Here is a 15,106-nt window from a genome sequence, read left to right as displayed (position 1 = left end):
ATCACACACTTAACAATAATGAAAAATGAATTTTGTTATTGGCATGACAAGCTGTGCAGTGGTTACCAACGTGCAGAAAGACACACCGCTCCTTTATCGCAGAGTGAAATGCAAGCCAGTAAATTAAACGAATTGAAAGGGGACTCTAGTGCATAGACCTAGGGTCTATACCTGACTCTGCTACTTGCCTGCTGGGTGACCTTGAGGAAGTCATTTCCCCCTCTCTGCCTCAGTTTCCCCACCTGTTAAATGGGAATGATGAGCTTGACCTCTGTAAAGTGCTTTGAGATCTATGGATGAAAAATGCTATATACAACCTAGGTGGTGGTAAATATTTGTCCAGCTTTGGACTTCATTGTGTTTGAGGTATTATCCTCTGTCCACTTCTCAATCGTTGTTATCCTTCTTCTCATTCAGTGACAGGTTCCTACATAATATGGGGCTATTTCTCCCCTGTCACATGGAGGAGTGGGGTCATAGGGGGTGGTTTTGGGGAGTACTTATTACAAAGTTCACTGCCGTGATGCACTCTGTTCTCACTCCTGGCGGAGTACTTTCCAACGATGCAAAAACAACGAGTCCTTCTGGCACCTTAGAGACAAATAAATTTATTTGGGCATAAGCTTTCATGGGCTAGAACCCACTTCATCAGATGTATGGAGTGGAAAATACAGGAGCAGGTATAAATATATGAAAGGATGGGAGTTGAGGTCCCTAGTGTGAGGTCAGTCTAACGAGACAATTCAATTAACACCAGGATACCAAGGGAGGAAAAATAACTTTTGAAGTGGTAATGAGAGTGGCCCATTTCAGGCAGTTGACAAGAAGGTGTGAGTAACAGTAGGGGGAAGTGAGGTTTAGGTTTTGTAATGACTCAACCACTCCCAGTATTTATTCAAGCCTAATCTGATGGTGTCCAGTTTGGAAATTACTTCCAGTTCTGCAGTTTCACATTGGAATCTGTGTAGCAACAATTGCTGTTTAACTCCAGCCATGCATATCACAACAGTAATGCAACGTGAATTTTATTGGCATGACAAGTTGTGCATGCTCTTTGCTCACAGCTACTGGGAGCAAATTTAGGGGAGGGGAAGGGAGCATATTGTGTGTCACGCTGGCATTCTGCCCTTCCAGCGGTGCTTCCTTCCCAGCTCCTGGGAACCTCTGTCTCTCCCTATCCAGCCAGTTTTGGGTGCTGTTTACCCCACCTTATATGTCTGTCCTGTTCTCGCCAGCTGTGTAACCCTCATCTCTCTGTCTCCCTCCAGATTTGTACTTCTCATTTTGCCCCCAAGCACCTTTGGCTTGTTTTCTCCAGTGATGTTTGTGTACCCTGACTATTTATTCCTCCAGCTTGTGTGCAAAGTTGCTGGTAGTTTTGCAGGACCTGGCCCTAGGAGGACTCTGGTAAGTCCAACAACCCCCCCTACCCCCCCCGAAGTCTAATTTTTAATGGTCCAAAAATGGAATGGCTAGGAAAACCTGACAGTACAGATAGCAGAACAAAGTTTTCCAGCAGCAGTAGTGTGAGTCGTGTCTTCTGCTTGTTGTTGGCTGTGTGGTCCTCACACCTCAGAGTTTCTCTTCCCGCAGCTTCTTCCCACGCTGACTCTGGAATGCAGTGGAGTTGCCTTAAAATGATGAAAGTAAATGGCAGCAATTATATGTATGGTGTAGAACTGGACTATTTTGTTAGTATTAACAATGTAAAAAATTACATCCTCCTCCCCCTTATAGAATCCATGTGTTTTTTTTACAGGTATTGGAACAACCTGCTAGTCAGCTCTTGCTATGTCAGTTAAAGTTTGTTTTGGGGCTGTCTTGGGCAAACTTAAAACTCCTCTCCTCAAAGCCCAGTCACTAAATGTTGCTATTGTTAATATTCTGTTGCCTTCCCTGCTGTACAGGCAGGATGACTGGTGAATTCTGTTAGTTGAGGATTAGCAAAGAGCTTCCTGTATAGGCAGACCTGCAAAATAGTGCCCTTTGTAGGGAAAATATCATTTTGGATTAACTGGAAGACAGTTTAAAACATCTCCCTCTTTGCTGGTGAAGGATTTTGGTATGATTGTTTCAATGAGAAAAAATATCATTCACTTTGGTTTTTGAAATGTCGTGGTTTCAAACTGAGACAGTCCAGCAAAGTGTAAGGTGCAAAATCCAATTACTAACAGATTTTCTTTGTTTTTTCCCCTTTAAAATTTTCTGGGAAATTAAATGCCAAAACATATGGAACATGAAGGGTATGAGATCTAGGACTCAAAAGTCAGGAAATTTCAAAATATAAGGTTACGGTAATTAAGTTAACTTGACCATGTTGCAGAAATATAATACTTTCTATTACTCCTAACTCTGGTTAAATGTGAACCTTAGTGTGTTACTGTTTATTAGAGTATACCATATAAAATATACAGGATGTTAACATTGCAAGGGCAACCTTTGGGTTTGAAATTCTTGACTATATTATACTAATATAACAAGAGTTAGCATTGCATTAATGCTAGCTTTTTGCATTTAATCATTTCTAAATTCATGTAAGTTTAGCCGCTGGAAGTTGCTTTTCCACCATACAACAAGCAACTGACTGACATGAGGAGCATTTCCTTTAGGTTCACACTTGATTGACTTGGCTCTAGTCCTGCCACACCTTAAACATATTTTCTCAACCGTTTTGGAGTCATAAAATTGTAGGACTGGAAGGGATCTTGAGGGGTCCTCCAGTCCAGTCCTTTGGACTTAAAGCAGGACTAAGTATTATCTAGACCATCCCTGACAGGTGTTTGTCTAGCCTGCTCTTAAAAATCTCCAATGATTGAGATTCCACAACCTCCCTAGGCAATTTATTTGAGTGTGTAACCACCCTGACAGTTAGAATTTTTTCTTAACGTCTAACCTAAACTGCCCTTGCTGCAATTTAAGCCCATTGCTTCTTGTCCTATCTTCAGAGGTTAAGGAGAATAATTTTTCTCCCTTCGCCTTGTAACAACCTTTTATGTACTTAAAAATGGTTATGATGTCCCCTCTTAGTCTTCTCCAGATGAAAGAAATCCAATGTTTTCAATCTTCGCTCATAGATCAGTGCGGAGTAGAGCGGGAGAATTACTTATGTCTTGCTTAGAACACTCCTGCTAGTACATCCCAAAATTATATTCACATATTTTTGCAACAGTGTTACACTATCTTTGTAAAATAATGAGGCCCCAAAAGGCCAATCCTGCTTATGCTCCACATGCCTTCCTTCTCTCCTGCACCGCAGCCCTATCTGTGAGTGTCTGTGTGTGCATGTTTGGGGGATGAAAAGCTGCATTAGGTTTTCAGGCCATAAGCTGATCTCCTGGTGTGCAATCACTTCTTCTCAGTATGCGTTGCATGAACTGAGTTAAGATATCATCGATCATAAGTAGTTATGAAGGACTAAAAGAATGTGCCACTGTCTTTGTTGTATGCCACAGATTTGAATTCCAGCATTTATCTGCATGCATTCCCGCTATATTCATTGTGTTATGTGCAGCTGTATTAGCATGGCAGAGTGGTGAGTGTGATATGAAGAGACGTGTATGAGTACCTTGAGAGATCAAATATGCCTCATGGTAGTACTGAGTATTGTAGGCTATGTTTGCAGAGGTGAACACAGGTGTCTTCTTATCATTGGGATTGTCAGCAGTCTGGTGACATATATGTCTGGTCTCCTGTGCTTAGTGAGGGCAAGTGAAGGAAATATCTCAGAAGAAATGTTCTGGGCAAGCATGAAGGGGTAGTAACATTTTGCAAATCTGGTGTGGTTTGTGTAGATTAGGCTCAGTGTTTGAGTGTAGGCCGTGTGTAGGTCACTGCTGGTTGCTATACCTGACCTAAACCCAGTGTAACTCACATCAGCTCGGTGTACTGTGTACCCCTTTGGAGATGGGTTGGCTGCAGAGGTTGATGAATGTTTGCAGACTTGGCTTAAAGAGATGGGTCTTTTAGTTCAGGTAGTATAGAGGCTCATTGAATAAAATATAGAGGTTCCTTGTTGCTGATGACCCCTGCCCCCAGGGCGTGGCACTACACTAAGTTTTGCCTTAGTAAAGAGAGGATCTTAAAATTTGTCCTCCAAGAGTTCACGTGCTGTATTCCACAAGTGTTCTGTAACAACTTTGAGGGTAGAGTGCTAATACATTTGTTGTTGGTGTGCTGGGGCATTGCTCACAGGGGGCAGGATTGATTTTGCATTGCGGGGGTGGCATGTGACTTAATTCTTTCATTTCCCTGGTTTTCAGAGATTTAAATTTAGCTTATCTGGAAGGTCCACTGAGGAGTCTTAAATCTGCATTAACAAAGTTTTGGCAGATGTAATCTACCTTATTTAAAACAGTTTCAAGGCTAAATCATTTTTAACACCTGTGTTCTAGATTAGGTAGAGATTTAGGTCCCGATTCTCATCTCACTTGCAGTATGAATCAAACAAAATTCCATGGAAACTGAATTGTACCCTTATTAAACTAATATAAGAGGCAAATCTGATCCATAGACTAATGCACAGTTGGTGGATGATTAAACTTAAAAGTGGAATTTAGCAAAATCAAAAAAGTGAAAATAGTTTTGTTTCATCTTTTTTAGTGTCATTAACTTCTTAAATTATTTGCTTGTGTTTCAAATGTATGGATTATGGCATCTGCATGGCATTTCAGATTAAATGGTGTAAAAATTCAGATTTTTGTAAAAGGTCACCACCCCCTTTCAGTATGTCTGGGAATAGCAAGAGAGACAAGGTGGGTGAGGTAATATCTTTTATTGGACAAACTTGTGTTGGAGAGAGACAAGCTTTCGAGCAATATAGAGCTAGCTCTTCTTCAGATCTGGGAAAAAAGAACAAGGAGCACTTGTGGCACCTTAGAGACTAACAAATTTAGTTGGATATAAGCTTTCATGGACTAAAACCCACTTTTAGCCCACAAAAGCTTATGCCCAAATAAATTTGTTAGTGTCTAAAGTGTCACAAGTGCTCCATGTTCCTTTTGCTGATACAGATTAACACAGCTACCACTCTGAGGCCTTGGCTACACTGGCGCTTTACAGCGCTGCAACTTTCTCGCTCAGGGGTGTGAAAAAACACCCTCCTGAGCGCAGCAAGTTACAGCGCTGTAAAGCGCCAGTGTAAACAGTGCCCCAGTGCTGGGAGCGCGGCTCCCAGCGCTGTAAACTAATCCCCACGGGGAGGTGGAGTACCTGCAGCGCTGGGAGAGAGCTCTCCCAGCGCTGGCGCTGCGACCACACTCGCACTTCAAAGTGCTGCCGTGGGAGCGCTCCCGCGGCAGCGCTGTACAGCTGCAAGTGTAGCCATACCCACAGATCTGGGATAGGTATTCCAAGTATCACAGCTAAATGCAAGATGGAACACGTTGTTTAGCATAAGTACTTAGCACATATTCTAAGGGACTATTCAAAGTAGAGTGGCCCATAACACCTCTGCAGTCAAAAGACAAACAGAGGGGGCTAACGGGTTACAGATTGCTGTAATAAGCCATACATCCAGTATCTCTGTTCAGTCCACGATTTTTCCTGTCTAGCAGAGTTATGAATTTAAGCTCTCAGGCTCATCTTTTGAAAGTGTTGGGCAGGTTTTCTTTGAGGATGAGAACTGATAGGTCAGATATAGAGTGATTTCTCTGTGAAAAGTGTTCACGCACAGGTGATAGGGTATTTTTGGTCTTTTATAATTTTCCTGTCTGAGTTCATTCGAGAGTGTAGTGATTGTCTGGATTCATGCACGTAGTTGTTGTTGGGGCATTTAGTGCACTGGATGAGGTACACCACATGTTGTGATAGGCATGTGTAAGATCCATAGATCTTGAGAGTTGTGTTGTGAGAGGTGTTGATCATTGTAGCTGTGGAGATGTGTGTGTAGGTTTGCATCTGTTTTTGCATCTTCTTTGACTTGGTGTGTACTGATTTGTGAGGAGCTTGCTTCTGATGATGAGCTTGGAGAGGTTGGGGAATTGCTTGAAGGCCAGAAGAGGGGGGTTAGGAACGATTTATTTCAGGATGGGGTCTCCATTGAGTATGGGTTGTAGTTGCTTGATGATACCCCGTCTGGGTTCCAGTGTGGGGTGGTAGGTGACAGGTAGAGATGTGCAGTCAGAGAAGGTTTTATTTCTGTATTGAAGCAGGGTGTCTTGGGGTATTTGGGTGGCTGGTTGCATGATGCAATCAATTTCTCTGGTGGAGTGTCCTTTTTTGTTGAAGTTAGGTTTAAGTGACTTAAGGTGCATATCCCAGACTTTCTCGTTGGAGCACATTCAATGGTATCTGAGTGCCTGGCTATAGATAACAGATTTCTTGGGGTGGTTGCTGGATCTATGAAGGTAGATGTGATGATCCATGGGTTTCTGGTATATAATAATTGTCTCTAGGGTTCCATTTTTGAAGCTGATTGTGGTGTCTAGGAAGTTGATACTAGTGTGGGAGTGTTCCAGAAAGAGTTTAATGGACAAGTGGTGGTTGAAGTTGTTGGAAATCTATGAGGGAGTTTAAGCTGTCAGTCCAGAGAATGAAAATATCATCTATGCTAGACAATCTGTTCTACTTTGCATTTAGCTCTGATGTTTGGAGTACTTTCCCCAGACCTGAAGAAGAGCTCTGTGTGGTTCAAAAGTGTGTGTGTGTGTGTGTGTCTCTCTCTCTCTCACCAACAGAAGCTGGTCCAATAAAAGATATTACCTCACCCACCTTGCCTCTCTAATATCCCAGGACTGACATGGTTGTATCTACACTAGGAATAGCAAAACATTTACTCTTTTGACTATTATTGTAAAAAGTAATATTCTGTGAGACATATATGTTGTCATGATAGTGCAATGTAGCATCATTGTATCATGCTGTGATTAGGGAGATGGAAGTATTTTTTTTTGTCCTGCATTTTATAAACACCAGCCGACTAACTAGCTGAGCTGGCAATGTGGAGAGCAGTGTGGCAATCCATGCACTTCATCCCACCATGTACTCCTGTGCCTGCCCTGCCCCTGCCCCCACTAGGGCTATTGCATGCTGACATCATTCCTGCCCTGCCTTCAGATTTCCAGTTAAGCTCATCATGAAAGAGTGTCTAGCATCTACTTATAGGCAAGGGAAAACTTGAGGCACAAATTTTTTTTAACAGAGTCCTGAATAAATTGAACCCAGTCAGCAGGGCCAGCTCTAACTTTTTTGCTGCCCCAAGAAAAAAAAAAGAGCGCCGCCCCACCGTAACACCCCCCCGCGAGCGCCGCCCCGCCCAAGCCCCCGCCCCCCAGAGTGCCACGCCGCCCAAGCCCCCCCTCGAGTGCTGTGCCGTGCTGCCCAACCCCCCACCCCCCCCCGAGCGCCGTCCCGCCCAAGCCCCCGCCCTCCCTGAGAGCTGCGCCACCCAAGCCCTCCTAGCATTGTGTCGCCCAGGCCCCCACCTCCCGAGCGCTGCGCTGCCCAGGCCCCCCCCCCAAGTGTCGTGCCGCCGAAATACCTCCCCCCTGCCCCCGAGCGCCGCCCGGCCGAACCAAAAACCAAATAATAATAATAAAAAAAAAAAGCGCTGCCCCGCCCCAAGGTGCCGCCCCAAGCACATGCTTGGTCGGCTGGTGCCTGAAGCCGGCCTTGCCAGTCAGACCCAAGTATTTGTGGAAGGCAATGCTTGGGTTTGGTGATTAAGCATTTGAATGGCAGTTTTTTTTTAACCATTGTTAAAGGGCCTGTCTTCTCAGTGACACATTTCCTGAAGCGGGGGAATACAGCATCTCTCCAACTGTTGCTATGGATGTCTGAATCTGGAGAAACCTGGGCTGGAAAATGGGGCGTACAATCTTGGATTGGAGATGAGGTACACAAGCTCTCTCTCTCTGCATAGAGCAGAGCAAGGTTGTTACACAGACCAAAGAGCTCAGAGAAAACATTATGTGTCTCATTTGTCTTCTGTAACTAAGCTAAGTGACACTGCCTTTCTGGGTCCTGTAAAATATTCAGAGGAGATGTGCTATGTGAACTGTTTCTTCTGTTCCATCTGATTCTCTCTTAATGTTTATTTTTTAAGGAAGCAACTGTTGTGTGGGTGTTTCACACATTCTGCCCTTAGGGAGAGCAAAATACTTTCACCTTGAAGGGGAAATATGGAAGCATAGGTGCCAAATCCTAGGGTGATCCAGGTGCTTAGCACCCACTGGCAATAGAGCTGCAGCCCCAGCCAGGGATCAATAGTTTCGGAGCAGCCCTGACCCCACTGATCCGCTAGTAGACAGCTGTGTTACTTGCTTAGCAGCTGTTCAACTTTTGTGGCCTCTGGGCTTGCTGCAGCTGGGGCCCCTCTTCCAGCAGCCTCAGGGAGCAGCTTCACTGCTCCAGCCAGGGTTAGGGGTGGGCGAGGGGAGGGAGCACAGGCTGGGATCCCTCTGCTCTGCAGAAGACCAGCCTGATCAGCAGCAGTGAGACCCTGCTCACCTGGGTTGCGCTGCCTCCTACTACTTTTTACACATACTTGGGGCTCAAACTACAGCTCTGATCCTGATATTACTCTCTTGGGATCAATTGTGGATAATTTTCACCACCCACTTCCCTTTTGGGGAAGCAATAATTAAAAAAGCTATTCAGGGACTGGGGTAGAATTTATGGTGCAAATTTAGGTCGTTTGCTCAAGAGGTTCCCAATATATATCCTCCCCCTGCATTATGAGCGTCTTTTAATTTTCAAAGTACTCTAAAATCCACATGCATAATGAGATTATATATGCCACAACAGGGGCAATGGTACAAGTTTGGAATAATTTGGTTCAGGCGTTCCTCAGATACTGTCTCCCCACAATAAGAAGAAAATTTTAATATTCCAGTTGATCTAAAACTGACATGCATAGTGAGATTACCTTGAACAGTGCTGTTCCACAACTGAAACTGAGGTAGAGGGGAACTCCTATTGAGATGAACGGGTCATTTCACACCACCGAGAGCTATTGTGTTAGACTATTCATCCTAATTCATCTGAGCACATCCCACTGAGGTGAACGGGCCATTCCACACATCAACAGTATTCCTGTACTTCAGAGGGCTGTGCAGACCCCCTTCCTTTACACTAGCTCCCTGAAGTAGATACAAAGTCTGGGGCTTCCTGCTATTCCTCTTGCTGTCTCCAGCTGGTAGATGTGCTCCTCACAGCCCATCAGTTACCATCCTCTTTTCTTCCCATGGCCCGTCCAGCCCTACCTGGGGCGTGGTGAGGCCAGGAGGAGGGCAGAGCTGGTAGCTAAAGTGGCAGATTGTTCCCATCCCACAGGTGCCCTCCAATCACCCCTCCTCACTCACACTTCTTCCTCAAGGAAACAAGGGAAATTAACTGCCCAAAATCATGGTTAATGCAGGTCTTGTTTTCACTACAGCGCCTTTTGCCAGTATAGCTATGCCCGCTAGACTCACCCCTGCTTAGTACCCTCTTCAACTCAAGAAGTGTGTTTCAGATTCTTGCTGACACTGCCAGTGTGACATGCCTTCTCTGGCTTGTCAGATGGGGTTTATATCTGCTGGTGAATCACAGCGCTACTCATTAGATTGATTCCCAGGCTGGTGTACCATCTGTGGTACATTGGTATAAAATTAATGAAACTCCATTGGTTTCATTGGGGTTGTTCATGATTTACACTGCTACAAGTGAGGAGAGAATCAGGCATAGGCACTGATTCTGTGGGTGCTCCAGGGCTCAAGCACCCATGGAAAAAAATAGTGAGCGTGGTCAACACCCACAGCTGTTCAGCTGGGCTGCCATGCAGCTGTTCGGCAGCTGGCATGGGGCCTCAGGGGAATGGGCGGAACAAGGGCGGGAAGAGGTGGAGTGAGGGCGGGGCCTTGAGGGAGAGGGTGGAATGGGGCAGAGTGGGGGTGGAGCACCCACCAGGAAAAATAAAAGTCAGCGCTTATGTATGGAAGGTAAAACAGGGTGTCTGAAGCCTAAGCCCCCTTGTGTAGTCTCTGCCTACAGGGCATGCACAGAGGGGTCCTCTCCTAGTGAAGTGTGTTACAAAAGGTTGTGGTTGACCCACACCAGTGGAGACACTGCAGGATCAAGGAGGAGGGGTAAATTGGAAGAGGTGTGACTCTCTCATCCTCTGCATGAGTCTTTGAAGGAGCCCTCCCATATATAGAATCAAATCCCTAAGGAAGGAAAAGGAAAGAGAGTAGTGGACATTTTTCTCTTTTACCCTCCAATGTACATCTCCTTAATACCAAAAACAACCCATGCTTTCCCTCATCCCTCCCACGACAGGTGTGGTGGTGTTTCACTTTGAAAATCTGGTTACCCTTGTTGTGATGTTGCCTTATGGCTAGGGTGACCATACGTCCCATTCTGGCCGGGACAGTCCCTTTTTTAAGCCCTGACCCTGCCATTCCAACTTTTTTGGCAAAACTGGGTATTTATCCATTTGATAATCAGTTGGCAAGAGCAAACTGGACAAATACACAGTTTTGCCAAAAATTGGTGTGCATGTTATACCAATAAAAACTAGCAGGATCTTATTAAGAGGGATAAGGCAAAGATGCCACATTTATTGTAAATATAATAGTAAAGCAAAAGATAAAAGCAAACAACGTTGTTTTACTACTTATTTCTATCACTACTTATTCCTTACACACACACACACACACACACACACACACACATTCATTCACACAATCATTCATTCACACACACACACACACACACACACACACACACACACACACACACATTCATTCACACAATCATTCATTCAGGTTCTGTATAGATGTTATAGTTACCAGCGTAGACGTTGCTCATGCCAAGTTACTGGCCAGGTATCTTGGTCATGAGGATGGAGCCGAGTCTGTGTCAGATGCATCTGATGCTCCTGGAGGCTGGCAGCAGAACCATAGACTCAAAGTCCTCAGTCTTCAGAGTCCAGTTTTATAGGAATTTATTCCTATGTCAGTCCATGAGAGTTGCTTCATTCTGCTGTTGCTAAATCAATCAGCAGGTGGCTGGCTCCATGTTATCAGATGTTTGTTTTTCCTTCCTTTGAGGTGTGGTGGGGTGGATTTCAGTTTGCCCTCCAGGGGTCATCTGGTTGATCCCACTTGACACTTTCTTCGGTGGTCACTGCATTCTTCAGGCTGGTAGCAATGCCAGCCTCACATAGGAGGGTGGGCTCAGGAAAGCAGCTTGGGCCGCTCCGCATGCGGGGGGTAGAAGTGAGCCTCAGGGTGGCCCTGAGTGGGTGTGCGGTACTGGGGACTTGGGCCGCCCTGTGTGTGGGGGGCCTGCACACAGGTGGGCGGTGGGAGGGCTATGAGCTGGCCTGTGGGGTGTCCCGTTTTCCCTTTGGGGAGAATATGGTCACCCTACTTATGGCAATTACAACAATGGGATTTTTTCCTGTACTTGGTCAAGTTTGGGTTTGATTAACCTTCTGTAAGCTAGTCTTATAAGACACCAGAGAGACCCATCCAAATAAGAGCAGAACTTGGGATACGCAGCAAACCATGAACTGCTCTGTCAAGCAGTCAACATGACCAGCATTTCAGATGCCTCAGCTTTGGAGTGTCTACAGTTGATGTGTGGTTGTGTCTTGAATCTTCCTGGTCACTTCCATTTTCATCTTCCTGGAAATTATAATTTTTCATACAGACTTAGGGCATTTCTACATTACAGTCTTAAATTGACCTATGTTAGGTCAACTTACAGGGTATGGCCACACTACCCTCCTTCTGTCAGTGGTGCACATCCTCCCTAGTGGCTGAAGAGGAGCCGTGTGGGGGGTTAGAGCAAATTTAGGTTCAAGGCTTTGTTTAAGATGGCATTTCTCACCCACCGTCTTCTTGCAAGATTGTGATTGACCCTCTCCTTAGAGCTTGTCTACACTGACAAGTTTCTGCGCAGTAAAGCAGCTTTTTGTGCTCAAACTGCAGATATGTATACACTGACAAGAAACTCCTCAGTTGCAGCGCTGCATAAAAACCCACCTCAATGAGAGTCGTAAGGCTATTTGCGCAGAGGCTTCGGCGCTCTGTTGCCAGTATAGACACTTGATTGCTTTCTGCCCTGTAATTGGCCTCCGGAGCTGTCCCATAATGCCTCAAGTGACCGCTCTGCTCATGGTTTTGAACTTGGCTGTCCTGAAGCCTTTCAAAGCCCCGTTTCTGACAGCTGTTGTGTGCTGTTCTGATCTGCTCCAGGACACGAAGCAAACCATTAATGTGGAATGCTCATGCTGTTGAACACAGAGGGGTGTGTGTGTGTGTGTGTGTGTGAGTGAGAGAGAGAGAGATATTGCTGTGCGGAGAGCCCAGGGAGGAAGGTGGGGGCTGAAATCGAGGGCCTCCCCCCCCCGGCCTCAGGACTGGTTGCTTCCTGCCACTGTCTGCACTTACAAGACCGCATACTGACACACTCTCTGCCCCCCAAAACACACTGTCTCTCTCTCCTCCTCCATACACACACACAAACTCCTGTCACACACTCTCTCCCCCCTTCAGTTGAAAAGCAGCTGGCAATGTAGTAGGATGCCCATGGAACAATGGGATTGGGAAATCTGCATCATGTGATGCTGGTTTGCCCCATGAGCCATTGCAAATCCTTCCCAAAGCGCCCTGTGGCCAGTTGCACAGTGGGATAGCTACCACAATGCACTGCTGTCTTTGCCATTACAAGAGCTGCTAATGTGGATGCGCTCCAGGGATGCGCTCCAAGGTCACAAGGTGCACAGTGTGGACATGCAACAGGGGTTTAATTCCAGCGTTTTAATAAAAGTGGTATAACTTGTGGCGTAGAAACTTACCCCCTAAGTCAGGATCTCTCAGAGAGGCCTAAAGGTGCTGGTTCCTTTGTCTTGTTAGGTGAAAGAGAGACAACTTGGGGTTCTTTTATAGTCCAGTGAACCTTTGAAGTGGATTCTTTTGAGGGTTACCCTTCAAAGTAAAGTTTATTCAAACAGTAAAGGAGACATGGAGTCTGGTGGTGAAGGCAGCTTCATGCTTCTTTTATTTTCTCCACTTCTGTTTGCTGAAATCCAAACTGTTCTTTCTGTTTCATACCATCTCCTCCTCTTACTGTTTCAAGGACCTATTTACTACTTATATGTAAATTGAGGTAAACACACTTTCCTTTGTTGAGGATAGGCTTGTTTATCAGCTTTTGCCTAGGCAGGGCTTCTGGTTTTGAACTTGTGCTAATGATGTCATAAAGGGGTAATTCATAACTTTTCATATAATACTGATACGTATATTTCACCATGATATTATTGACAAAGTTATTAGTTTTCAAATGATACCTCACAAGACATATTTCATACAAAGATGATTACAATAGTGTGTAGGCCAGGGTGCGGATGGGCATACCCCACACTCCCTCCCACACCCCCTGCCCTGGGCCTGCATGCAATTTCCCCACCCAGATATAGCCCTTGGGCCAAAAAGTTTGGTCACCCCTGGTGTAGGTGATGAATACACTTCTGTTTGGTCCAAATTAAACTGAGAAAGCATTTTAAACTGGATTAGGCTGAATCTCTTTTATTCAAATGCCCAGGTAACAGGATTTTTTGTATAGTGTAGATGAAGATATATGTGTAGTTGGTTTCACAGTGACTGACTGAAATCTAAAAATGTGTCTTCTTGCCTTCTGCTTTGCTAAATTCTTCTGATGGCTCTGGTCAGCTAGCTGTGCTCTGTACTGCACTTTGGGAGGAGTTCATATGACGGTCACTCTTTTCCCAAGTCCTGAATTAGAATTGGTTATCATTTGTATTATAGTAGAAACTAGGAATGCCAGTTTAAGGATCAGGCCTTTATTGTGCTATGCAGTACAGAAAAGTAGCTAAGAATCATAGAATCGTAGACTTTAAGGTCAGAAGGGACCATTATGATCATCTAGTCTGACCTCCTGCACAATGCAGGCCACAGAATCTCACCCGAGAACCTTCTAGCAAGTGACCCGTGCCCAAGGCTGCAGAGGAAGGTGAAAAACCCCCAGGGCTTCTGCCAATCTGCCCTGGAGGAAAATTCCTTCCTGACCCCAAATATGGCGTTCAGCATGTGGGCAAGACTCACCAGCCAGACACCCAGGAAAGAATTCTCTGTAGTAACTCAGATCCCACCCCATCTACCATCCCATCAGAAGCCATTGGGCATATTTACCGCTAGTAGTCAAAGACGTATTAATTGCCAAAATTAGGCTATCCCGTTATACCATCCTCTCCATAAACTTATCAAGCTCAGTCTTGAAGCCAGATATGTCTTTTGCCCCCACTACTCCCCTTGGAAGGCTGTTCCAGAACTTCACTCCTCTGATGGTTAGAAACCTTTGTCTAATTTCAAGTCTAAACTTCCTGATAGCCAGTTTACATCCATTTGTTCTTGTGTCCACATTGATACTGAGTTTAAATAATTCCTCTCCCTCCCTGGTATTTATTCCTCTGATATATTTATAGAGAGCAATCCTATCTCCCTTCAGCCTTCTTTTGGTTAGGCTAAACAAGCCAAGCTCTTTGAGTCTCTTTTCATATGACAGGTTTTCCATTCCTCGGATCATCTTAGTAGCCCGTCTCTGTACCTGTTCCAGTTTGAATTCATTCTTCTTAAACATGGGAGACCAGAACTGCACACAGTATTCCAGATGAGGTCTCACCAGTGCCTTGTATAACGGTACTAACACCTCCTTATCTGTACTGGAAATACCTCACCTGATGCATCCCAAGACCGCTTTAGCTTTTTTCACAGCCATATCACACTGGCGGCTCATAGTCATCCTGTGATCAACCAATACTCTGAGGTCCTTCTCCTCCTCTGTTACTTCCAACTGATGCCTCCCCAGCTTATAACAATAGTTCTTGTTATTAATCCCTAAATGCATGACCTTGCACTTTTCACTATTAAATTTCATCCTATTACTATTACTCCAGTTTACAAGGTTATCCAGATCTTCCTATATGATATCCCGGTCCTTCTCTGTATTGGCAATACCTCCCAGCTTTGTGTCATCCGCCGACTTTATTAGTACATTCCCACTTTTTGTGCCAAGGTCAGTAACAAGAAGATTAAATAAGATTGGTCCCAAAACCGATCCCTGAGGAACTCCACTAGTAACCTCCCTCCAGCCTGACAATTCA

General features: G+C 45.0%; 1 protein-coding gene across 5 annotated transcripts in view; it reads left to right on the top strand.

Annotated features, from left to right (window-relative positions):
* Positions 1 to 15,106, top strand: part of SRBD1 (S1 RNA binding domain 1) — a 242,111-nt gene that overhangs the window by 9,323 nt on the left and 217,682 nt on the right. For 3 of the 5 annotated variants that reach the window (XM_039532618.1, XM_039532617.1, XM_039532620.1), the window contains exon 2: positions 1,269 to 1,407. The exons of the other annotated variants lie outside the window; for them this stretch is intronic. The gene's annotated coding sequence lies outside the window, so the exon portion shown is untranslated. The remainder of the gene's footprint in view (positions 1 to 1,268; positions 1,408 to 15,106) is intronic. 5 annotated transcript variants of the gene reach the window in all.

This window comes from Mauremys reevesii, linkage group 3 (genome assembly GCF_016161935.1).
Source record: "Mauremys reevesii isolate NIE-2019 linkage group 3, ASM1616193v1, whole genome shotgun sequence".
NCBI classification, from domain to species: Eukaryota; Metazoa; Chordata; order Testudines; family Geoemydidae; genus Mauremys; species Mauremys reevesii.
Note: the sequence above shows the minus strand (reverse complement) of the source record. Positions and strands in the feature narration are given on the sequence as shown.